Genomic DNA, 25,614 nt, shown 5'->3' on the forward strand with positions numbered 1-25,614 from the left:
GTGTGCTGGTAGTCACGTAGTTGTGCATTTAATTGTGTCTCAGATGCACTATGCCTGGAAGACACTGTTACCCAACATGTCACCCCTTCCTCCAGCTCTTACATCTCTTCTCATCTCTTCTGCAGTGTTCTCTGGGCTCCAGAGGACATCACACAGATGTTCCGGTTAGGGCTGAGCTTTCTAATAGTCATTCATTCTTAGTGTTTGACCAAGTTAAGAGCCTCTGCAGTTACTGTGGTTCCTTACAAAAAGAAGCTTCTCCGACCAAAGCTGAGAGCAGCACTAACCTACAGAGACAATTATTTAGAAGGCAGTTTGATGAGTATATCATATCTACTTAGCAAAATAACAGCAATATGTTCCCCACTAGGACTTAGGTCCTCCCTAGTTGTAGTGTTTTGACCAGATTTTGTAGTACCAGACAAGAATTCCCTCCTGTGGAGAAGGTCTCAATTCCTTTAAGAAAGCTGCTGCTTACCTTTGACATAGAGGTGTTCCAGTCCGTGATCTGCTTCTTCCTTGCCTATTTGTGTTGTGATGAGAGTAGCAGAGGAAAGCCTTTCATCCCATGGATACAGGAACCTGCACTGGGGGGGAGGGGTCTCCTCCTCCTTCCCCTTTTGGTTTCATCTGGACTTCTGCCCCAATCATATGGGATGCTGCCGCCTACAGGTTAACCCTTAGTTAACAGTTTCTGGAAATATCCTCACAGACTCACCTGTCTATTCACTTCTCAACCCAATCAAACTGGAGATCAGGGTCAACCATCCATATTTGGCAGATATATGTGTTTTCTAGTTCTGTGTATCCTTCTAACAAATTAACAGAATCTAAGGAGGAATAAGTACCCCATAAGTCAATGGCTTAGGACTAGAAGCGAAAACCTAGTAGTTGTGACCATTATCTCAAGTGAGCGACAGTGTGTGTGAATGAACATTTTACCTGTGGGATCAGATTCTGAGTCTAAGCATGTGGTGTCAGAACTGAAATGAATTACGGGACAACCCAGTGGCTTCTGCTGGAGAATGATTTGATAGGAAGTATATGGTAGTTTGGATGAGAATAGACTCCCAAAGCTCATATTTTTGAATGCTTGGTCCCCATTTAGTGAAACTGGGAAGGGTTAGGAGGTGAAGGTGCATAACTGGGGATGGCCTTTGGGGTTTCAAACACCCATGCCAGGCTCAATCACATTCTCTGTGTCTCTGTCTCTTTGTGTGTCTGTCTGCCTCTGTGTCTGTCTGTCTCTGTGTTTGTGTGTCTGTCTGCCTCTGTGTCTGTGTCTGTGTCTGTCTCTGTCTCTGTCTCTCTCTGGCTGTTGCCTATAGATGTAAATGTACAGCTCTCAGCTAATACTCCAGCATCATGCCTTTGTGCTGTCTGCCATGATGATCACAGAGTAACCCTCTGAAACTGTAAGCAAACCCCCAGGAAAATTCATTGTTTTATGAGTAGCCTTTATCATAGTGTCTCCTCCCAGCAATAGAATGGTAACTAAGACAGAATGAGTCACTGTCTGTAGAAGTTAACTGTGCATGATGTGATAATAGAAAAAAGTTGAACATTTTTAAAGTCTGCTAATGTCTCTACGACATATGTCTGTAGAATATGTACTCCTAAGAACAGTAATTCTGCATCCTTTTAAAATCTTGCCCCTTTCTAGTGTTGATAAAGTGACTGGCAGATGCCAGGCGCTCAGCAGATGTCCATCTTCATGAAATCTCCTATCTTCAATAATTGCACTTGAGAGCATATGGCTTTGGCTACACATCCTGTTGGGAAGAGGGCATTTCTAACACACATTATGCAGCTTTTTGGGCAAAAGTTTGATTGAAAATGGGTATTTGGATAGGCTAAGTAATGGGAGGCAGCTGGCTGGCAATGTTATTTGTTGAAATAAATATTATGACATCCCAGCGGTGGGTTCACCACCCACCTCAATGCTTTATGTTCCCCAATGAAAGACACCAGCCTTTACACTTTAATATGCCTTAAACAGCTCGATCGCTGAGCCACTGCCTAATCTCCACGTGGCTATTCTCAAGTTATTACTTCCGGCACTATTCCCAGGAATGGCATCTCTCCTCCCTTCCACTCTCCCCGCCTTCCTTCTCCTCCCAGTCCCAAGCCCAAGAATCCTAAAAACCTGCCCCTCTCTGGTCTGCCCAGCTATTGGCTGTTGGCATCTTTGTTTACTAATCAGAACCAATTGGGGGCAGGTTCCAGGAAGCTACTCGCAGACACTCTGGTACAAACAGTTTTTTAGGGAACATAATTACCATTTATAATACAAGCAGCTACAATTATCATGCCAGCTTCTTCCAGGATGGCCAAATCAGAGTCCTTTGGAATCAAACTCTGGAATCAAAGGGGCACATTCTCACTGCTTTCCCGCTCCTTTCTGCAACCCCCTGCAAGTCATTTTCAGACTGTTTTCAAGGATTTCAACTCCCTGGTGACTTCACACTTCCGTGATTCCAGCAGGTAGAGAGATTGGCAGGTGGAAGAACACAGGACGTGGCATTAGAATCAGACCAGAAATAAATCTAGGGAAGTATGGGTGGGTACAGGCAGTACCCACAACCCCTGCTCAGAAGAACCAAATAACATACTGAGCTGAAACCTTGTCTGTGAGTCCTGCATTACACCTTTGCACCAGCATCATTGGGATTTGCCTCGGTCTCATGATTCAGACCCAGGGGCTTCCCAACAGTGAAGATGTTGAGACTCCTAGGGAAGAAGGTAGAACCCAGCTGGTAAATTTGGTTGCATCTGATCTTTGCCTCTGCCTAGCCGCTGAGGGGAGCTGTTATTCATTCCTAATGATCCTCTACCAAGGCTGGATGCCCAGAGTGTAAGGACCCCTCTTCCCTGCTGTGAAGGAGCACATGTTCTCTCATCAACAGAAGTATTTTCTTCAGTGACTAGCAGAGCACCATTAGACAAATACAGATATGAGAATATCCATATCTTCCAGAGAAAACTGTCATGAAGGTTTTGTTGTGTAGACTTTACTAGACTCTGTGTGTGTGTGTGTGTGTGTGTGTGTGTGTGTGTGTGTGTGTTTTGGGGAAGTGAGAGAATGTTCACGCAGAATTTAAGTAGCCTTTGGCATTCAATGTCTTTTTTGTGACTTTGGGGGACCTTTTAAAAATGTTCATTAGCTACTTACTCAAACATCCTTGCAAACAAAGGTCTGTGACATCTACCACTGCTGACCACTAGAATAAGCCCACTTCTGTTGTGGTTTGCCCTGAAGTTATCTGTATTTTGATGATAATTCCACTGCCCCAAGGATAGCTGCCTAGTCTCCTACTCAGGAATCAGGTGACTTCATCAGAATCTTTTCCTCATTGAATTTGTAAAGTACAGGTGAGGGGCAGGTACAGGATAGAAGGAGGCCTGTCATTGGAGGAGAAGGAAGAATGGGCAGGAGAGAAGTTTGAAGGAAGAGGAGGAGACTAGGACAGAGAGAGAAAGGAGGAGACAGGAGAGAGAGAGAGGGGAGAAGCCATGGCCGGTGATGTTAAGATTCTGCTCTGTGTATTTACAGGTTGTTATCAATGTTCCTAAGGGATGGATGGTACCGGGCTTTGTATTAAGTGGGCTTTGTATTAAGTGAGCAATTATATCTTATCAATTGGGTCTAAGATTATTGTGTTGTGTGTTCTTTTATGTGAGGGTTTGAGTATAGGAAAGTGTGCGGCGGCAAGAGACACTGGGCCGCCGAGGAGTGGGGATGTGTTTCTGCCAAGATATCTAGCAGACATCTTGGGGCACCACGGTGCAGGACCTAGCGGGGTAAAAGACAACTATACTCTTTTCTATTTCATATATTTTTACAACACACTTCAAGGATATTGAGCAAGACAAGGCTGGAGACCATCCAGATTAACACAGCAGACATAGGTGAGGGCTTCTCTGGCCTCCATCATCAGCATCAAGCTCTTAGCTGCCTTGTTTTCCACAGCTATTAACTGATCTTTTTCCTAAAACACTTGTCCAACTATGTTAGGTTAGGTCTTAGCTCAAATGTCAGCTTGTCAGAGAGATTGATCCTAGCACAAGTGTACACAGCATGCACTCTGTTGCCTGCCCGCCTCGTTGCCCCTTAGGGTCTCTGTTTGTTTGCCCAGCCACTTCATCCACCAGCAAGCTTCAAGCATGCCATGATTACAGTCAATGGTATCCAGAACATTCTCTGATATACCACAAACATATGTAAGTTTTCTTATTTGTTGCTGGAGAGTTGGGTCCTTTACCTCAAGCCAGGTAAAGGACCCAACTGCAGGCTGAAGAAGTTACGAATGGTTTCTATAGGACAGGAACATATAAACATAGCCTGACTGGCAAGTAGGAATCACTCAAAAGTCCAGGTCAAGGTGTGCTAAGTTCTTTCAGTAAAGTACAAAACAGTATATATTCCAGCCTTTTCTGGGACATATGATCTCTGCCATACCTTCTTTTATAAAACAACAGAGAAAAAATATCTCTTGAAAAACTATAAGATTGGAGTTGGAGTGATTAAGAGTGCTGCCTGTTCTTGTACAGAATCTGAGTTAAGTTCCCAGCCCCCATGCTGGGTGACTCACGACCTCCTGTAACTAAAGCTCCAGGGGATCTGATACTCTCTTCTGGCCTCTCAGGGTACCTGAACTCATGCACACACACGTATACACATAAAAACATAACTAAAAATAAAAGTGAAATCTTCAAACATGTAAAAGTATGCTTGACCTTCTCTTGGTCCACAGACATAGTTTGCTAACCTTGATATGGAAAAAAAAATCAACTCTTGTGACAGGGAAGCTGGCATAGAGATCCAACCAGAGCAAGGGAGTGGGGACTTAACTGACAGTCAGAAGGTTGTCATGGCAAGGACACAGTGAGCAGCATCCAGGAAGAGATGGGACAAGCCAAAGGCAGAAGGAGAGACACTCAGATCCTAGGTAGGCATGGACTGGCATATTCTAAATGAAAGATGATACATTTGAAGATTTTTAAATAAGGGGAGAAGAGTGAGCTAATGTAGTCTCTATTTTACCAAATTATCACTATGATGCTATTTGGGGGAAAGCTTATAGTGAGAGCAGAGAGGTCGTGAGCCTCTGATAGGGTTGGGTGGGAGGCAGGTGAGAGATGTCAGTACTTATGGTAATGAAAGGACTCAGTCTGATTCCCAGCACAGAAGGCTCGTTCCTGGATTTGCACCCTATTTCGTTGCCTTTAACATGAATAGTTCCCTGTAACCGTTACTATCCTTTCTATTCACAGTCTGTCTGGAGGCCCAGATATACTGTATTGGAGAAGTCTCTAGAAAGGAGACAAGCTTGTTTACAGTTGTTCCATGATAGGAATAATCTCACAACTGCATTTACCTTCTCAACCTGTCATCTTCACCAAGATTTTTGTCTCTAAAATGGCCCCCAGTGATATATGAGGAGTCCTGGATTTTCTGCATTTCAAAAGAAATCAGAAAAACCAAATTGGTAATGTTCCCCAGTCCGGTGACCCTTCTCTCAAAGTCTGGGACCTCTTTTACGGTCCTCATCAGCATCCCTTTCCAATTGGCATCCCTTCCCCTTTCCACCTAACTCCAAGTTCTTTTCTTTTACCTTACAGTAGCATTTTTGGGGTCTTTGCCCCAATTATTATCTATTTCATATGGTCTTACTTGACTGGCAAAGGGGTTGTTTTTTTCCTCCTCAATTAGTGTACTTATTTAGAATGTTTGTGTTTGAAACCCTTCGTGTTTGAAGACTTGGTATTCCTGGTGCTGTTGTTAAATGTCTTTGACAGGACCTTTGGGACATGGGGCCTATTTGGTAAGGGTTAGTAGGGGCTGCTCTTGAAAATTATACTTGCCTCTAATTCTGATCGAGTTGCTGATTCCTGGCCTACCTGGTGAGAATAGCTGCCCCTTCACACTCACATTGCTGTGAATAGACCTGTTCAGCTTCAATGCCTTCCCAGGATGCAAGATAGTGTGATCCAGAGTAAACATCTTCTTCCGTAAATCACATTTTCCCCAACCCTGTAACAAACGAACAGACTAAAGCACACAGAAAGGATCAGAGTTGACTTTTCTTACCCCTGGCTCTCCTCTTTACCCCTTCAAATGATCCTTAGCTATGACTGTGCTCAACCCTTTCTATACAAGGCTCTATGCTATGGTTGGTCTTCTACAGTGGCTGGTCTGTCCTGTGATTATCCTGCCTGTAACTGCTCTCCTCTGATGTCTCCCCTGAAGTCCTATAAACTAGCAACTTCACTTGACACTGCTGTAGGATGATGCCATTATGCAAGTGAAGGCAGGTACAGGATAGAATGAGGCCTGTCATTGGATGAGAAGGAAGGATGGGCGGGAGAAAAGTTTTAGAGGAGGAGACTAGAGGAGAAGGAGAGCAGCCGAGAGAACATGGAGGCACATTTACAGGTTGTTATGAATATTCTTAAGGGATGGGTGCATACAGGGCTTTGTTTATCTAGGTGGGCAATTATATCTTATCAATTGGATCAGAGGTTATTGTGTTGTGTGTTCTTTCGTGTCACAATTTAATTGAGTTCAAGAGAGTGTGTGGTGGCTGGACACTCTGGGCCGCCACAGAATTTGGATGCTTATGTCTCGCATGCTGGCAACCTGCCTTGGGAATTAGATGGGTAGAGAGATTGTTGCCCGGCTCAGAGAGTAGCCATCGGCAGTGTGATAGGGGATGGAACAGAGCGGGTGAGACACTTTGCCGACTGAGGTGAAAATATCTAACAGATGTCATGTGGCACTACGGTGCTGGATCTAGTGTGGGATAAAAGAAGTCTATTTTAATTTTACAGCCACACTCTGCCTGTGTGGATTTGCCTGCTGCTCACATATTCCTTTTCCTGTTGGCTTTCCCCTCCATGTGATTCTTTCCTCTTTTTGTTGTTGTTTTCTAAGTTTCTCCCTCCTCAGTGGCTGACATCACCAGAATATGGGTATCGCCCATCTGGCCTGGGTAGGAAATCCTACCTATTGGGTTCTCAACACCTGGAAAGGGGGAGATGGGAAGGAAATCCAAATCTGCCTTTGTTTTGACTTTCTGCTTAGAAAACTGGGAAGCAAATCACCTTGCAGGGATGGAGTCAGCACTTAGGAGGGTGAAGCCACTCACCTGTGACTGCTAAGACTTTCTCAGACTCTCTTTCTGCTGCTTCTGCCCATCTGCATTACCTCTGCGCTTTGGGGTCTTTGCATAGAGCATGCTACAGATCAAGATATGACGAATGGAGAGAGCTTCATCAGTGTAAACACAAGGCATTTAAATCTTTAAAGCTCCCTGGGAACAGGACGCTTCCAGGGTTGAAACTAGAGGATTAAATAGTGTTCAAGGCCAACCTAGGCTATATAACTTGGTAACTTGGAGGGAGGGAGGGGGAGACAGAAGGAGGGATGAAGGAAAGAAGGCAGAGAGGAAAGGAGGCAGGGAGGAACAGAGGGAGGGAGGGAGGGAGGGAGGGAGGGAGGGAGAGAGAGAGAGAGAGAGAGAGAGAGAGAGAGAGAGAGCGAGCTGTAGAAACTAGAGTCCCCATATCATTTCCAGTATAGCGTCTCCACAAATATCAGTAAATAGTGACAACCTCAGTGGGTAAAAACATAAATATGAAAACCTATGTAGAGAGTCCCCAAACTCATTCAAATGCCAGATGCCAGAATGCGTTTGCAATCCCAGTATACCTAAAGGAAACAGGAAGCTGAGAGAAGAGAATTCCTTGAAGTTCGTAGGCCAATAAGCTTGGCTTATACCAACTGAAAAGACCCTGTCTCAAACAAGACGGAAAAGTGGGGGTCAGACCTAGAATGACAACTGAGGTCCACACATTTTGAGGGCACATAATACCCACACTTACACACTCACACACACACACACACACACACACACACACACACACACACTATCTAAACAGTGTCCCAAAATGTTAATGTGTGTTAGAGTATTCTCTCAAAGTTAAGGCATGGCAGAAACTATAGACCTTGACAGCCCAAACTGTGCCTGTGGCATAGCCATCCACAGCTCAAAACCAGAAGCTACTACCATTCCATAGGTCGGAATAGTGCAGTGAGTAGAGCCATGAAGAATAGAAAAATGTAGGCATTATGAAGTCACCCAGCCCAGGATAAAAAAACACCATGGAGCTACCTTGCACAAGACACTGCAGATACCTTTTCCCTCATGCTCCATGATATGGCTACCTGGAATGGCTTTTCTTGCACCTCTCTGTCTTCTTCCTGTCCCTATTGCCAGAGAAATTTTAGTTACTTCATTCACAGTTCCCAACTGAAAATGTTTCAGTGTTTTTCCCTTCTGTCAGTCCAGAATCAAGTCTTTGTTGGCCAGGCAGTGGGGTGACAGGTGAGAGGCAAGTCTGCTCATGCCTCGAAGGCACTTCCTTAGGAATCTCTTTCCATCAAGAAAGGAATCCAGTCATGTTTGCCTCTGAGGAGAGGGCCCTTCATGCTAAGTACTGCCCTTATTGGGACATTGCTTTTCATAATAGATAGAGACAGAGAGTTTGTGTTTTATTAAGCAGTGATATAAAACCAATTAGCAGGCAGAGTGAGCAGCAGCAGCATTAGGCCGGATTGCTACATGCTACAGAGCAGGCCCATCCCGTGTGTGCTTCATTCCACTTCATTTTCACAGCCCTCAACAAGGTTGATTACTGTTCTTTCTTTACAGATGAGGTAGAGAGGTCGACCCGGGACTGCTAAGTATTAAATCAAGCCTGGAAAGCAGGTGCTTGCAAGTCTGGAGACCTGTACAAGCTGACAGGAGCACAGCCAAGGCTGCTTCATGCCTCAGGGAGCTGCCAAGAGTTGAAGTCCCAGCCCCTGCCTCAGTTGGCAGTTTGAGAGCTTCTGTAAGCGCCCCAGAAGACACCCTACAAGTGATTTTTGTGTCTTTCTTGCTCACAAGTGGGTAATTTGGTCTCCTTTCACAATTCAGGTTTGCTTTTTTTTTTTTTTAATTTGAAATAACACCACCCAGTTGGTGAAGCCTACAGGGAGAACTCTTTTATTACTTTTTCTAAATATAATGTGAAAAAAAAGCTGCTGACCCAGAGCTCTGCAACAGGAACAAATTATGCAGGGTCTTTTAAAGAAGAGGCTAGATGGCCATCTGAGGTTGAAGAAAGGGAGCCCTTCAGCATGGGGTTTCTGGACAGGCTTAAAGCCTCAACTCTGCTTTCTTCCTGATACAAGCATCTGCCAGAGGAAAAATGGACATTGTTCATGACCTGTCTGAACTCTGTGATGCTGACTGGTAAAGAAGGGCACCTAGGCTCACATTCAAAGCTCTTCTTAAAGCATCCTCTGAGTGCTCCCTGCATCAGTTAAGGGCACCACAATCAGGGGCTTTGTATATGCCATGTCAGGAGGTTGCTGCCCTTGCACATTGTTTGCTGGGGAAGTGGGAAATGAGTTTCTTTTTTGCACACGCACCTAGAATCTAGCAGTGAAAGGCACATGGTGGGTTTTCAGTACTCAGTAATATGTATCTGAGTCTCACCTCCTTAAATAGAAATGATAATATATGTACAGCCTTTAAGCATGCTCTAAGAATACCAGATTATGTATATAAAGCATTCATCTCATGACTTGGCAAACTGTAAGCAATTCATTAACAGTGTCTATGATAATGTGCCTCAGAAATAAATAGTTGAAAATGGAACTCTTGTTGTTTTCCTTTGGGGAGTGAGATGGTATGTCCTGGAACTCTGGTGAGGTCAGTCATCTGTGTCACCATTTAACTTGTTTATCGATCTTAATCCACTTGCTGATGAGACCTTCTGCAGATGCTGCCCTGGGAGGTGTAATTAAAATTCAAGCAAGCCAAACAGATGCAATAGAGTCTAGAGAAGTGAGGGCTGGAGACCAGGTAGAAATACGCTGGAGAAATAAGAGGCTTGCTTATGGGTATTAGTTTCCATGCCTAGAAGAAAGAGGGAAAACATTTTTACTCTTGGGCTGTTTTGTTCTTCTCATCCCCATGTCCCAAAGGTGTGGGGCAATGGTCAACCCCAGACAAAAGGCCCTGGAAGGCGCTTTGAGACAAGCGTGGTTAGATCTGATGTGTGGGTGTGTATAGAGACAGTCCTGCTCTCAGAGACAGCTTTTCGGTGAGCTCAGACCTTTGGTTTTGCTATTGTATGTTTGAATTGCACCTCAGGGTTATTAGTTACTTTACTTGCTGCTATAATAAAATATCCAACAAACGCAAGGGACAAAAGGCATGATTTTACAAAGTTCATCGCCTACTTCGCTCTGCTGATTCTGGGCCTTTAGTGAGGTGGAGGAGCACCGTGGTAGAAGCAGAGAAATGAAATCCAAAGTCTACCAGAAACCCATTCCCTTCAGCTTTGCCTCACCCCCCTCAAGTTTCTAGAACCTCCATAAATAGCACCAACAGCCGTGGGCCAAGGATCTGGACACGTGAACCCGGGACCATATTAGGTGGCAACACCTCAGTACCCATTTTTAAATGATTTTTTATTGGCTATTTCATTTATTTACATTTCAAATGTTATCCCCTTTCCCAGTTTCCCCTCCACAACCCCTCATCCCGTCCTCCCTCCCCCTACTTCTATGAGGGAGCTCCTCCACTCACCCACCCACTCTTGCCTCACCGAACTAGCATTCTCCTACTTTGGGGCATCAAGAATTCACAGGACCAAGAACCTCTCCTCCCGTTGATGCCAGATAAGGCAATGGCTCTTCTCCTCCTATGTAATGGACAGAGTCATTCTCATCTCAATAGATTTGAGCTCAAGCATCCTTTGTCCTCAAACTCTCTTCTTGTCATCTCTCTTAGAACAAGCTCTTTTCTCTAGTGAGTGTTCATAGCTCCACGAATGGATGATACCTCAACACTGGTGATGGCTCGTCTGCAGGCAGTCAATTTTAATCCACTCGGCCCTCTCCTATTCATAACACTCTGCTTTGGGACATCTTTCCTCACCCTATCTCAGCTCATGTAGCTTGGGTGGAATTGATCCTGCACTGTTGCCAGTGCCATAAGTCACCAGAACTGGTCAGACTCTATTTCACGGCTGTGGGGATCGGTGATACAGAAACCCAATAGGGTAGGTTACAGACTTTTGCTTGAAATATTGGCTCAAATATAGCTGTTCAGATGAGTCATAAGAAAGTGTGCACCCACACAACAAGTTTCAAGGGAAGCAGAAAGAGAGATAAAATGGGTTCCAGGACCATCTATGATCTGTTAGCATCCATGTAATTGGTCCTATGAGTTTGAGTCTGTATCACTAATTAAGACCTTGTTTTCTGGGTATGGCACTACTGTATTTGTCCACTGGTATGAATTTAGGCTCTGTCACTTGCAGTAGGAGTGCTCAACTAATGACCTTGATCCATGGTAGGTACCCAAGATGTGAGTGAGGATGGAGGCTACAAAGACAGGCAGCTTCATACTTACTTCCTCAGTGCCATACTTCCTTCCCTTTTCTTCTGCTCACTTCTGTGTTCACTGAGTACGTCTGTATGGCAAGTGCCCATCCTCTGTGCTGTTTGCCTTGCTGGGCACTTTGCTCCCTTACTGCCCTAGCTCTCCCAATAGCTAGGAAATTTCTTCAGAGGATGAATAGAAAACATACACTTTAAATGATGTATCTTCACCCCAACTCCCTTTTGCTTACAAGTGTACAGATGTGTGTGTATGTATGTATGTGTTGTGTTGTGTATATGTGTGTGTTATAAGCAAAAGTATTGCATGTTTGTGTATGTAAATGTGTGTGCATATATGTGCACGGTGTACATGTAGGCATATGTGTGAGTATGTGCTGTGTGTGTATTGTGTGGTGAATATGTGTGTTTGTATGTGTATGTGATGTGTGTGCCTATGTGTGAGATGATGTGTGTGTATGTGGAATATGAGTGTATGTGTGTATGTGCGTGGTGTGCATGTATGGTATGTGCTATTTGTGTGTATATATGTTGTGTGCTTGTTGCACGTGTATTGTGTATATGTGCACGTGGTATGTGTATTTGTGTACAGGTGTATGTGGTGGTGAAGGGGGACAGAATAGTTGTCTACTGGCCATACTTTCAATTGGGGAGGAAGAGTAGGAGAGTATGCCTCTGAAGCTTGATCATTTTACCCCAACATAAAGTACCTCCTGATAGTCAATTGTCATATGTCCTTCTAATGACCAATTCACTGGTGGCCAAATTACAGGATGACATTCTGTGTGATGGGATCCTCCAGCCGCTCCTCAACATCTACTTTCTTCAGATTATGGTTTCTATGTACCTAGAACAAGCTGGCTGTAGCTTCCAGGTAGGGTTAGGATGGCATTGCTCTGGGGTGGGTACTTGAACAACAAGACATCAAGCAACTCCTCTGGGAGTCAGAGACCATGAGTGAGTCTTATCTGCCAGAGAGAAGCTGTTACCCACAAATTGGATGGTGGACTTTTTTCCACTTCTGCTTTTATAGGAAACTTAGAAGCCTTTGAAGAGGGTCACTGGCTGAACACACCCCATATGAAGTCCTGGCAAGACCTGACTCTGAATTCCAGGATCTGAGCCCCTGGGTCATACATTGCCATTTGAAGATGACAGAAATGATGGCAGAATCAGCAGGAGGCTACAGTCAGGGTAAGAATAGAGAATACTGAACCTCCATAGTGCTCAGATATGTTCTAAAGTAGCTACCCTCCCATGCCAACAGCTCTTCTTCGGCCTATTCTCAGGCCAACTAGAGCAGGCAGACTCTTCAGACCCACAGCAGGAGTCCCTCTCCTCTCTATTTCTCTAGAACTATGCGCACCATCGCAGTAAGTGGGATTGCACACCAGAGGTTTGGAGAGAGTACAGAACCAGCTCTCTCTTATTGGGAAGATGCTGCTTTCAGCACATTTGATCAAATGCAGATTAATATAACCCAAATAAAAATCACATCTGCACGGATCCCGTCATTGTATTGTCCTCTGAGCAATATAGTGTAACCTCTACTCACACAATGTTTGCACCATGACAGGATTCTAAATAAGCCAAGATAACTTACAAACAAGGCAGTGGGGACAGAAGTGGGGCTCAGTAATAGAGCACTTATCTATAATACAGAAGTCCCTGGCTTCTAACGCTAGCCATGAAAACAATAAAACTGAAACAAAATTAGCCCCAAACTGAGAGGGTGGAGTAGTGTAAATGGAAATGCTCTTCCTTTATGTAGAAGGAGGAAGTTGAGACTACGGAAGTGTTTTTTCCACATGTGTCAGGACATGAAGGGGTGCCCTGAAACCAATTCCCGGTCATTAATGAGGAGGATTCTGGATTAGCATTTGACTGTTCTGGATCACCTGACTCACCCTGCTTAGAGCCTTACTTGTTCTGAGCAGTGAGTTATCCTCTTCTGCCGCCTGGTGGCTATTTAGGGTATATTCTTATCGATTTCCAAGAGATGCTGGCGTAGTACTGTGAGAAAATCTAGTTTCCTCCAGGTCTTTGGGAGGCTTGATTCTAGCATTTCCCCCCGCATTCCCAGCACAGGATACACTGAAGGTTCAGTCAAACACATACGCACATGCCAATCACCCCTTCTTTTTTCCTTAAGCGGGATGCGATCATTTTCCGAACACTGAGTTCTCTGGGCTTTGCTGCAAGCACTTAGGAGTGTGGCTCCGTTCAACTGTGGTGGGGTGTGTTTAAAGTGGTCCAACTAGTTGAGATGCTAGAACTGGAACAAACAGTGGGCACTATCACCAAGATGAGTTTGTTTTAAGCTTCGGTGATGGGATTTGAACCTAGAACTTTGCACGTATTAAGCAAAAAGAATACCCCAGCTCTCAATCAGATATCTTTGACTATTCCACACCCTTCAGAGTTAGACTAGACTCAGTAACTTTAAATCAAGAATGGACAAGTAAATAGGTCAGGAAAGGTGCTTCTCCCAGCCTTTCTCTTGACAAAATCTATCTTCTAATCTCAGGTGATGCTATGCTCTCAACTCTCCATTGTCCCCTGTGACTGCAGTACAGAATACCTCAGTCAAGGCAGTGGGAGCTGAGATTTGCTCCTCACATTTATCATCTTTTGAATGATCGGATAGATTAATCCAGTGCAGTCCTCAGACAGCAACATTGCCCAGGTGATGGGTATGTATCACCACTATGTGAGGAAAGCTGCAGTCTCTTTGAGGAGAAAGAACAATGCTGGAGAAAGAGATCAAGTTAGCAAGGCCCAGCCAGGATCCTCCTGCTTTATTCTTATGTCAAGGTCATCCTAGATGTGAAGACAAGGAAGAATAGATCTACTGAGTGAGACTTACTGGTAAGCACACTTCCATCCTACCAGCCTTATGTCTTTTCTGCCTGTGTCCATGAGTGTTGGACGATAGAGTCAGAATCTTCTGTACGTTGCTATGACATGGCTTTGAGTTCCTACAAGTCCATGAGAGAAGACTTGTATTCTGTGTCAAAATGCATTGCTCATTGGAAAAACAACAACAAAAAAAGGAGGATAGGAATGGAGAAAACAAAAGGGAGAGAAAGGGAGAAGGAAAGAAGGGGAAGAGAAGCTGGCAAGATGGTTTAGTGGTTAAGAATACTCATTTCTGGGGTTGGGGATTTGGGTCAGTGGTAGAGCGCTTGCCTAGCAAGCGGAAGGCCCTGGGTTTGGTCCCCAGCTTCGAAAAAAAGAATAGAAAAAGAAAATACTCATTTCTCTTTTAAAGGAACCAGGTTCAATCCCTAGCACCTACATAGCAGCTTCTGACCTTCTGCAACTCTAGTTTGGACCTTATTGGGCTAGCTATACATATACACATACACACACACGTACACACACATGCACACGCACACATACACATACATGTACACATGTACACACACACATATATATACATATATATATTTATACACGCAGACAAAATACTCATACCTTGTACACATAATACAGACACACATATATATGTATGCATATATATGTACATATATATATATATATATCTTTAAAAGGTACATCTTGGAAATTCCAGGAGATTTGGGATAAAGTACCAGTGGAAGAGCGCTAGCTAGGAACAGGACTGATGCTCTGTAACCATGTAAGCAAATGTATCCAGGAGTGATCTAATGGGGAAAGTGTAACTAATGAAATTAAATTCGAGGAAGAAAGATGAGCTCTGCTAATGATTAATGTTCAGCTTAATAGATCAGTGGGATATGCTGGGTAGAGAGGCTGCCCAGAGGGTTCTGGTCCAGTGCCCACACAGAGAGAAAACAAAGGGGGAAAGACTCCCGCTCCCACCCCCACTCGCTGCAGCTTTCTCTGGGGAGGTAGTTATTAATTGCTCCGAAATGTCAGCAGCTTCACTTCAAAGTAGCTGTTCCCTCAAAGATAACTTCTAATGGGGGGATGTTTGCTCTTCTATGTGGAACTGTATTTGGGGGAGAGGGGACAGCAGCACCCAGCACCTATCCTCTGTGCCTACGTTTTACCATGGAGAGGTTAGGCCTACTCAACAATTGTGACAGAGTTGCTATGATTCCTACCCATGCTCTCAAGAGAGACAGACAGCATTGGAGGCATAGACAAGCTTGGAGGATTAGGGATTTGCCCAGTTTTGGGAAACAGACAGGGGATAGGGTAGAAAGCATAAGTTCTCAGCAGCAGTAATGCCTGTAGGCCACAGGAGCCAGAATCCACGTGGCCATCCTGCAGGGACTGGCTCAGAGCACTGAAGTGTGGCTGGGTGTGTGTGGCTGCTCTTTATTTTCCAGTCACACATGCTCATCAGGGAAGGGCCACTCCCCTGAGGACATACAGGCTCCCTCCCTCCATTCCTTTCATGAAGCAACAGAGCCTGTATCTGCTTATGTGTTTAGGCTGCAGGCCTGAACAAGCTGTCTGGAGAGTGGACAGCTGTTAGAGGACTGGGAGCGAGCAGGCCCAGTGGCTTGGCACTGAGGAGGGTGCTTCTCCCCTGGGGGTAGATATCTACATTACAGCCAAATAATCCCCCTATTTTTTACTTTGTCCTATTTAATTCTGCAGTCTTTAAAATAATGTAATCTCTAGGACTCCGTGGCTTCCCCCAAATCCTATTGACCTGTGAGTCGGATAAGAATTGATCTCATTTGTGTCTGAATGAATGAATGTTGTCTGTGCAGCTACAGACTTCAGAGCCAGGCTGGAATCCAGCATCATAAAAGCAGAGGCCCATGCCTTGTGGTTACAGATGGGCACAAAAGCTAGCTAGCCAGCCTCTCTCATAGTCTGTAAGGGCTCTAGGGGATGAGGGAGCAGATGCCACAAGTCTGCCTCAGTATTTGTTGTCCAAGAACCTCATGACCTTGCTGGTGTGTGTCTGATCAGCCTTTCCCCTGTGACTAAATATTTGGTCATGGCAGCAAGAGAGAATTTCATCAGTGGACAGCTCTATCTTTAAGGTTCAGGTTTTTGTTTTCTCTCCCGTGAGGGAGCCACTCTGGCAGCTCTCAGCATCTCTCACTGACAGCCACCCTTGCATAATGTTAAGCAGGTGCTGGACACTTCCTGCAAGGCAGGAGAGGCAATGCAGAGGACCTGAGTGAGGCTGTGTTCCTTACCTTCTAGGCTGTTGCTGTATGCCTGGGGGCTCTTCACCAAGCTAAGGTGATACATGCTTCCCATGGAATAGGTGTGTGTGTGTGTGTGTGTGTGTGTGTGTGTGTGTCACACACACACACCCTTCTTCCAATTCAATTGGTGAGCCAATTATTCAGATTCCCCTCTTGATCTTTCTTCTTGCCTCCTCTCCCTCCTTCTCTCCCTTCCCTTCCCCTTTACTCCCTCTCTTCACTTCTTGATCTCTTGAAGATATGGAGGAATTGGATGTTGTCTAAATGAGCAGTAGAGACTGGAACACTGGCCCAGAACCTCTCTGCTATAGAGGATTCCACGGGCTCAAGGATGAGCAGAAAACAGGAATAAGGAAGCAGGCCCAACATGAAGAATTTACAGTCTTCTAAAAACCAGGATGCCACTAGACAGGCAACTCCACGGAAGCCTGGGACAGGGGGTGGGGGTGGGGAGTGTTTGTTTGGTTTGGTTCTGTTGTTGTTGTTGTTTTGTTCTTAATAAGATTTCATAAAGTAGTTCAAGCTGACCTTGAACTCAAAATTCTCCGACCTCTACCTCTTAAAGTGAGTGCAGATTGACGGCATCTCACGTAACTCACAGAAAACATTTAACCAAGACCAAGGAAACTCTTTTCCATAAGGGCCAGCAGAAAGGCTACCTGGGATGTATTTTTATGCCAAATAAATCAATGGCTTTGACATCTATCTTAATGGGCAGGTGTGAGTTTTAAAAGAGTCAGACTTCCTGGATTAAAATCTATCATCTTGAAGCTGGAGAGATGGCTCAGTAGTTAACAACATTAAATGCTCACAACCACCTGCCACCCACTCCAGTCTGAGGGGATCTAACACTGCTTTCTGCCTTCTTCAGTACTGGATACATGTGGTTTACAGGTATTTATGTGGGCAAAACATCCATACACATAGAATTTACAACTGAAATCTAACAGATCTCATCTTTAAATAGCCAAAACATGTTATGTTGACCTATCACAGGGCAACATTGATTTCTGAAGGTCCAAAACAATCAAAGTAAGCACGATAAGGAGCCCATAAGATCGAATTCAACCTAAAAAACAGTATATAGATATAGCCATAAACTGCTACTTGAGGAATCAAGACTCATGGCATTAAAAATGAAGGAAAGAAGGGGAAGGAATGATGGAAGGATAGAAAGAAGGAAGGAAGGAAAGAAGGAGAAAGGAGGAAGAGAATGAATGAAAGAAGGAAGGAAGGGAGAGAGGGAGGGAGGGAGGGAGGGAGGGAGGAAGCCAAACATGGCGGTGTACATCTGTGACCCAGAATTCCAGTGTTCTGGAGAATGAAGCAGGAGAATCATAAGTTAGGGGCCACGCTGGGCTTCATGGTAAGATCTTTTTGACTTATAAATAAATATATCATAAATAAGTAATCAAGTAAGTAAATAAACAAACACTCTCTACACTGGGTCTTGCTCCTCCTGCCTACACTGGCTCATCCACAAATTCCAGTGATTCCTGAAACAGTTAAATGTAACAGTGTTGCAAAGAAGAAACAAAAGTTAGGATGTTTAATCTGCCTTGCTCAAACCCATAATTCAATATGCAGGAGTACAAGTATGGTGAGGGAGAATGCTGGTCTATTCCTGTTCAGTAAGTTTCATTTAAATATGTTTCTACAATGCTCATTCATGAGCAACTCCAACTTGACGGGGAAGGAAAACTGAGGCCCTGACATCCTGAGGTGATCTGACTGGACACGGTCACTCAGATTCCTGTGTGAACGCCCCTGCCTCTTTAAGAAGCTGAAAGGAACTGTGCAGCAGGGATGAAGGGAGGGAGGCTGTTTTGGAGAAGATGGACAGTTAATTGCACAAAGTTCCTTTAAGGAAAGGTCAGTAGAGCACAGTGTAAACTCCAGGGAATTCTGTGTTCAAATTGATTCAGTGGCCCAGCACGAGTCAGAAGAGAAGGGAGCCGGAAGCTGGTGACTACACTGTGGACAGAAATTACATGGCTTCTGAAAATGAGTTGTGTTGCTATAAAGGATCTTGTTTATGAATGAAACTGATGGTATTTTCCCTTTGGCCACTTGTGGGTTTTATCCTGTTAAGAAGAGTCTCAGCTCATAGGACCCCAGGCCCCCTCATCATAATACAGACAAGGTCCTGGCTCACACAGTCCCAGCTTCCCTTAAGTAGCTTGCTTGCTTTTTGGCTGCTTTTATTCAGGGTCCGATTCAGAAGTGGGTGGGGAAGATCAGCCAGTAGTGGGAAGACTCATGTAGAAGGAGAGTGTGTACGTGACTTGCTAGTTTTATATGATGTCTTGTAAGCTGTGTGCAGTCTGACAGTGGCTCTCTCCCTGAGTGCCTTTTAGTGATGTCTACATTTGGAATCTGTATCCATTGCTCTATGAGCTGCAAAGTGAACTAACTGGATTACAGATTTTATCTGTAATCCAGAGTTAGAGGCAGAGCCTTTATGGAAGTAGGACTCTATGCAGACATTATAATTAAGTGGAAAGTTGGAACACTATAAACATATTCATGAAAATCTACTAACAACAAGGATGTAAAGAATCAATGGTTGTGACTAGGCCTTCAGGCTCAGCAAGTGAAAGACTTTGAAGTCATCAAACCATGCCTCTGGTGAGCTCTGATGAGCAGCAGAAGACTGGAGGTCCTGCTGCCCAAGGAGTCAGGAGGGCCAAATCTGTTTTGTAGTAGTTGAAGAGGGATGGCCAAGATCCTTTTGTCTTTTGCTGCGTCACATCCCTGGGGACATAACTCGGGTTTGCCTCCAGTCCAAGAGGACTCTGAAAGATAAAAACCAATAGTAGCTGAACAATTTGGCCAGAAGCAAAAAAAAAATGCTTCATCTAGATCCCTGCAAACCACTCATTCTGGAGGTATGGCTTAATGGTGCAATTACCTAGAGTCCCCCAGTGAGTGGCTATAGGGTGTGTGCTTAGCATTTCTGAGCCTACGGTGCTATAGTAGTTCCATTTCTGTTGCCATGATAAAATACACTGAGAAAAGCAACTTAAGAAAAAAGTTTACTTTTGTCTCTGTGTCAGAGAAATACAGTCCAAATTGGTGAAGAATTCATGGCAATTGTCCAGAAAGTATGGCAGCATGAGTAGGAAGTTGGCTCATGACATTTCAACTACACACAGGAAGAAGAGAAATAGCAAACAGTGGGACCAAGTCATAAAGCCTGCCCTTTAGTGACATATTACCTCCAGTAAGGCTCCACCTCTTGAATGCTCCATAACCTTGCCAAACAGTTCCACCAGGTGCGAATCAAGTGTTCAAATACACCATCATGTGAGGGACCTATTTCTTTCAAACCAGCACAGACTCTAACCCCAGTCTTACAAGAAAACTCTAATGCACACCACAGCATCTTTCTCTCTTGGTATGGACCGGGCATTTGTATGTGTGACAGATCTGTCCCTAGGGACATCTGAGGTAGACAGATGTAGACAGGGGTAGACAAGGGCAGATAGTCAGTGTTGACATCTCCACTCACTGCTCTTTGAGATTTAACCAGTCTCAACCAAATCCTTTATCTTGGTAAACAGCCCTCCTTACAAATCAAATGCTATTCAAATGATTTTCCCAGCAGAACACAGAGCAGTCAATCCTAATAACTATTTAATTTTTTTAAATGGCCCCTTTTACTGATTGCTGAGGTGAAGGTAGGCTGAGCAGGTAAAATGAGTTCTGCTGTGGCATCAGGCAGGGCACTGTGTCTGCTTGCTGGTCTGGGCACTTAAATAAAGGGACTCCGTGTGCTTATTTTAGGTGTAGATAACTTCGAATGGATTCAATTCATAGTTTTTGGTGGTTCTGAGGATGGTAACCAGGGTCTTGTGCATGTTATGCAACTACTTCACTATTAAGCCACACCCCCACCCCTCATTGGGGAATTCTAAGCAAGCGCTCTATCGCCGAGCCATGCCCTTTGCCCTTTACTAGTAAATTTTAAGCAAACCATTGATTCCTACTGCTTAAGTATGGGTGAATTGTAGGCAAGCAATGGACCACCTTGCCATGCTCTGAACTCTGGAGCCAGTACATTTTTAGAAAGGAATTTTCTAGAAATGTATGGGCAGTGCCGTTCATGCTTCTCTGTGGAGGAAGGAAATTTCAATGAGATTTCAAGACTCAGGCTATGACAATCCACACCAACATCTGATACACTGCCAGGCAACACTCATGTGAAGAAGTATATGGAGATGTGTGTGGGATTTGGTCCTTTAGCTTTGCACTGTGGAGATGAATGTGCTGGATGGTACCACTGTGCTCCACTGATCTGCTGCACAGTTGTCTGGGAGCAGAGCCCATGGTCCTACCTGACGCATCACAACTTTTGTGGAAATGCAGTGACCAGTGCTGTTTCTCCGTAAGGAGAGATCTCAGTGTAGAACTTCCCACCCCCACTGCCTAACTCTGTCTTTAACAACTGCAGTCTCTGAAGAACAAGCTATCATAGCCCATCTAAAGAGCTTACAACCAACACAGCCTTATATCTGTAAGGGAAAAAAAAGTAAGTGATGGGTATTAAATGGTAGCTATCTAAGGAAATAATAAAAAATATTTTGAGCAGTGAAAGGCTCGTAATTGCCCAAGTCTCCATGGCTGAGACTCTATCAGCCTTTCCATTATGAAAGCAATTTATAACTCGCAAGTGAAAATGTCCTGCAGCGGAAACCAGGTGCATGAGCCCTCTGTCCAGAAAGAGCGACTTGAGCAGATCTGTTCACGTCAGTTTGAGGGTTGTAAAGGAAAATCACCCTGAATATGCAGGCAGGTCTGACGTTGGGAGAATTCACCCAATACAGGATGCAAAGTAATCTAGTAATGAAGGAAGTGGGGTGTCTTTGATCAGAAAACCTGTGTGGTAGGCAGTGCTGCAGGCTACTCATACTCCACAGATAACAAAACTTGAGATTTGCCATTCATTGCTCAAGATGACCATTAGGGTGGCTTCTTTTCAGAAGAAGACTTGAATGATCTGGAACACCAGGGCTAAGGCAGTTCTTCAGATTGATTTGTCAAGGTAACTGAGGGTGACTGCCCCTCTGATGTAAACATCCAACCCAAGAACCAGTCTAGAAATGCCTTTGATTAGCAAGGTTGATAGGACCCCACTGTCTGATAGCCATTGATTCATGCAGTGGAGGTCGGCTCTGTGTTCATCATCAGAGAGTGAAAAAAGATGTGCCTAGGCACAAGGCAAAACAACCCTGATGTTCTCAAGGAATGTTCATGTGCAAGTGGTCCTTAACTTGGATTCTCTGGGAAGCTTGTGAAAACAGAACCAAGTTTAAAACACTCCACTCATTCCCTGTGGGAAATTTGATAAAAATAAATAAATAAATAAATAAATAAATAAATAAATAAAAGAACAAGGAATACTAGCACTGAGATTACAGCTGTGTGTGTGTTTGTGACTGTGTATGTGTCTCTGTGTGTGTTTGTGTCTGTGTGTGTGTTTGTGTGTATCTGTGTGTCTGTGTGTGTGTGTCTGTATGTGCATGTCTGTGTCTTTGTGTGTGTATGTGTGCGTCTGTGTCTCTGTGTCTGTGTGTGTCTCTGTGTCTGTGTCTGTGTGTGTGTGTCTGTATGTGCATGTCTGTGTCTTTGTGTATGTGTGCGTCTGTGTGTATGTGTGTGTCTCTGTGTCTGTGTGTGTCTCTGTGTATGTCTGTGTATCTATGTGTAAGTGTGTCTCTCTCTGTGTGTACATGTATACATCACATTCTGACCACAGTTTTCCCTCTATCCTCTACTCTCAGACTCTCCCCTCACCTCCCTCCAACTCCCAGTCACTCCTCCTCAGTTTCTCTTCAGAGGCATCCCATGGACGTTAACCAACCATAACTTAGAAAGTTGCAGTAAGACCAGGTACCTCCTTTCCTATTAAGGCTAGACAAGGTATCCAGTAGGAGAAAACGGTCCCAAAGTCAGACAAGAGAGTCAGAAACAGCTCCTGCTCCCATTTTTTGGAGTTCTACAAGAAGGCCAAGCTACACAACTGTAACATTTGTGTGTAGGTCAGTCCCATGCAGACTCCTTGGGTATGGTCTCTGTCTCTGTGAGCTCCTAGAAGCCCAGGCTGGTTGATTCTGTGGATTTTATTGTGGTGTCCATGACCACTCTGACTCTTACAACCTTTTCTCACCCTCTTCTCTAAGATTCCCCAAGTTCTAATGTTTGACTGTGGGTCTCTGCATATTTCCATTAGTTGCTGGGTAAAGTCTCTCTGCTGACAATTGATCTAGACAGCCATCTATGAGTATAGCAAAAATATCATTAGGAACCATTTCATTGACTTTTTATTTATTTTTTGTCATGTTCACTACTATCCTAGGTATCTGGGCTATCCAGCCTCTGGGTGCTGGCCCTCTATGTAGTGTTAGGGCTGGATTCCCTCTCATAGTATGGGTCTCAAGAGGGGCCAGTCATTGGTTGGCCAGTCCCACAATTTCGGTGCCACATTTACTCCAGAACATTTTGCAGGCAGGATAAATTGTAGGTCAAGGGTTTTGTGGCTGGGATGGTGTCCCTATCCTTCCACTGGAAATCTTGCCAGATTACAGAAGGTGGCTGGTTCAGGCTTCATATTCCTCATTGCTAGGAGTCTTAGCGAGGCTCACCCTCAGAGATTCCTGGGAGTTTCAATTGCCCTAGGATTTTAGCTCATCCCAGAGATGACCCCCAGTTCCAGTTGTATCTACCAGTACTCCCTCCTTTTGTCCTCCCCCAAAACTGATCTCTCCTGTTACCATCTCCACTTCCTCTAGACCCCTTACCTAATCCACCCACAATGTCTATTTTATTTCCCCTTCACAGTGAAATTCATGTATCCTCGCTGAGCCTTCCTTGTTACTTAGCTTCTTTGGGTCTGTGAATTATAGCATGGTTATCCTTTCCTGCTAATATCTACTTATAGGTGAGTGCATAGCATGTTTGTCTTGGTTACCTCAGTGAGGACTATTTTTTTTTTTATTTCCAAACATTTGCCTGGAAATTTCATGATGTCACTGTTTTTCCCAGCTGAGTAATACTCCATTGTGTAAATGTGCCACATTTTCTTTATCTATTCATTGGCTGAGGGGCCTTTGGGTTGTTTTGGTTTCTGGCTATTATGAATAAAGTTCTGAGAACATATACAGTTGAGCAAGTGTCCTTGTGGTATGGTAGAACATTCTTTGTGTATATGCCCAGAAGTGATATAGCTGGGTCTTGAGATAGAACTGTTCCCAATTTCCTGAGAAACTGTCATATTGATTTCCAAAGTAGTTATCCGAGTTTGTACTCTCATCAGCAGTAGAGGAGTGTCCCTCTTGCTCCAAATCCTTGCCAGCATGAGCTGTCACTTTCATTTTTGATCTTAGCCATTCTGACAGGTTTAAGATGGCATCTCAAAGTCATTTTGATTTGCATTTCCCAGATGGCTAAGGATGTTGAACATTTCTTTGAGTGATTCTCGGCCACTTGGGATTCCACGGGAGAAAATTTTCCGTGTAGGTCTGTTCTTCACTTTTAAAAGTTAGATTACTTGGTTTGTTGATGTCTAGTTCCATGAGTTCTTTATGTATTTGGGATATCAGCCTTCTGTCAGATGTGGGGTTGGTGAAGATATTTTCCCATTCTGTGGGCTGCTGTTTAATTCTATTGACAGCATTCTTTGCCTTACAGAAGCTTTTCACTTTCATGAGCTCTCAATAACTGCTGATCTTAGTGCCCATGCCATTGTTTAGGATGCTGTCTCTTGTGCCAATGCATTCGGGGCTATTCCTCCACTTTCTCTTCTATCCAGCTCAGTGTATCTGGTTTTATGTTGAGGTCTTTGATCCATATAGACTTGAGCTTTGTGCATGGTGGTAAATGTGGATCTATTTGGGTTCTTCTACATTTTGATTTATTCATCTGGTATTATATTAGGAATAGGTTCTTTAAAAACTAAAATTAGCTTCATAGTGACTCCCTGCTTCCCCCATGTATATTGAAATACTGTGTTACTGGACACATTATAATGCTGCTTTTTAAAATTATAAAAATCCATCGATGAGAATATTCATACACACCTATTTTTGAATCTTTGATTATTTTCTTAAAATGCCTCCTGGAAGCTTCCAAAAGCAACTGTGTTGAAAGATGAAGATATTATGAGTTATTCAATTGTTTATGCAAAGTCAGACATTGGCTTCACCATTTACTCCTCCTGCAAATAGGTAAAGCTGATGTTCTCAGTAAGCTGGAGTAGGTGCTCCCTGGTCTTTCTGTTGCTGGAAGGGGAATATCAAAATAACACTAACTCTTGAGGATTTTTTTAACCCTTACTATTGTGCCTGATAATAAACCAACCATTTTCCCATTTTCTTTTGTATGACTTTGCACAATCATATAAGAAAAACATTATTTTTCCCTAGGCAGAAGTATTTCTTTACAACTTTTTCATCCCTATTTTTTTCTGTTTCCTGAAGTCAAGGCAGATGTACTCATCCTGCTACCTTTGGCATGGGCGTGACTGGTTTGGCTACTATGACATGAACAGATACTCAATGGAGGCTTTACATCTGTTTGAGCCCCTTCTCTTCATCTCCTTCTTATACCACACTATCTACGGAAGAAAGCACAGTGCAGTTAGTGACTGATCCCAGAATGACAAGACTGGTGGGGCATACCTATGCTGAAATCTAAAATTTTACTCTGGAACCGTGCCAACCAAATCTAGTCATGCAGATGCTTGATTGCACATCTCCAATTGAGATGTAAGTGTTTGTCACTGTAAGCCACTGAGTTTTACAGGATGCATATCACCCAGTATAACTAAAGCTTCATTTGTCAGATAAGGAATCTAATATTCAGAAAGATTAAAATTTTTTTTACCAAGGTCATACAAAAGAAAAGAAAAGAGCTCTAACTCCTCAGCCTGCCTTCATTTTGGAAACAGTGTGCAAAGAAGCCAGGAGTTTTAGGCAGAGAGGGTGTATAGGCACAGTATCA

General features: G+C 43.9%; 1 long non-coding RNA gene across 1 annotated transcript in view; it reads left to right on the forward strand.

The window, feature by feature from the left end:
- Positions 1-9,705, forward strand: part of LOC147996784 (uncharacterized) — a 60,263-nt gene extending 50,558 nt beyond the window's left edge. The window contains exon 3 of the long non-coding RNA XR_015654866.1: positions 8,715-9,705. This is a non-coding gene — a long non-coding RNA (uncharacterized LOC147996784). The remainder of the gene's footprint in view (positions 1-8,714) is intronic.
- The last annotated feature ends 15,909 nt before the right edge of the window (positions 9,706-25,614 follow it).

Source organism: Rattus norvegicus, chromosome 1 (genome assembly GCF_021556685.1).
Source record: "Rattus norvegicus strain SHRSP/BbbUtx chromosome 1, alternate assembly SHRSP_T2T, whole genome shotgun sequence".
NCBI lineage: Eukaryota > Metazoa > Chordata > Mammalia > Rodentia > Muridae > Rattus > Rattus norvegicus.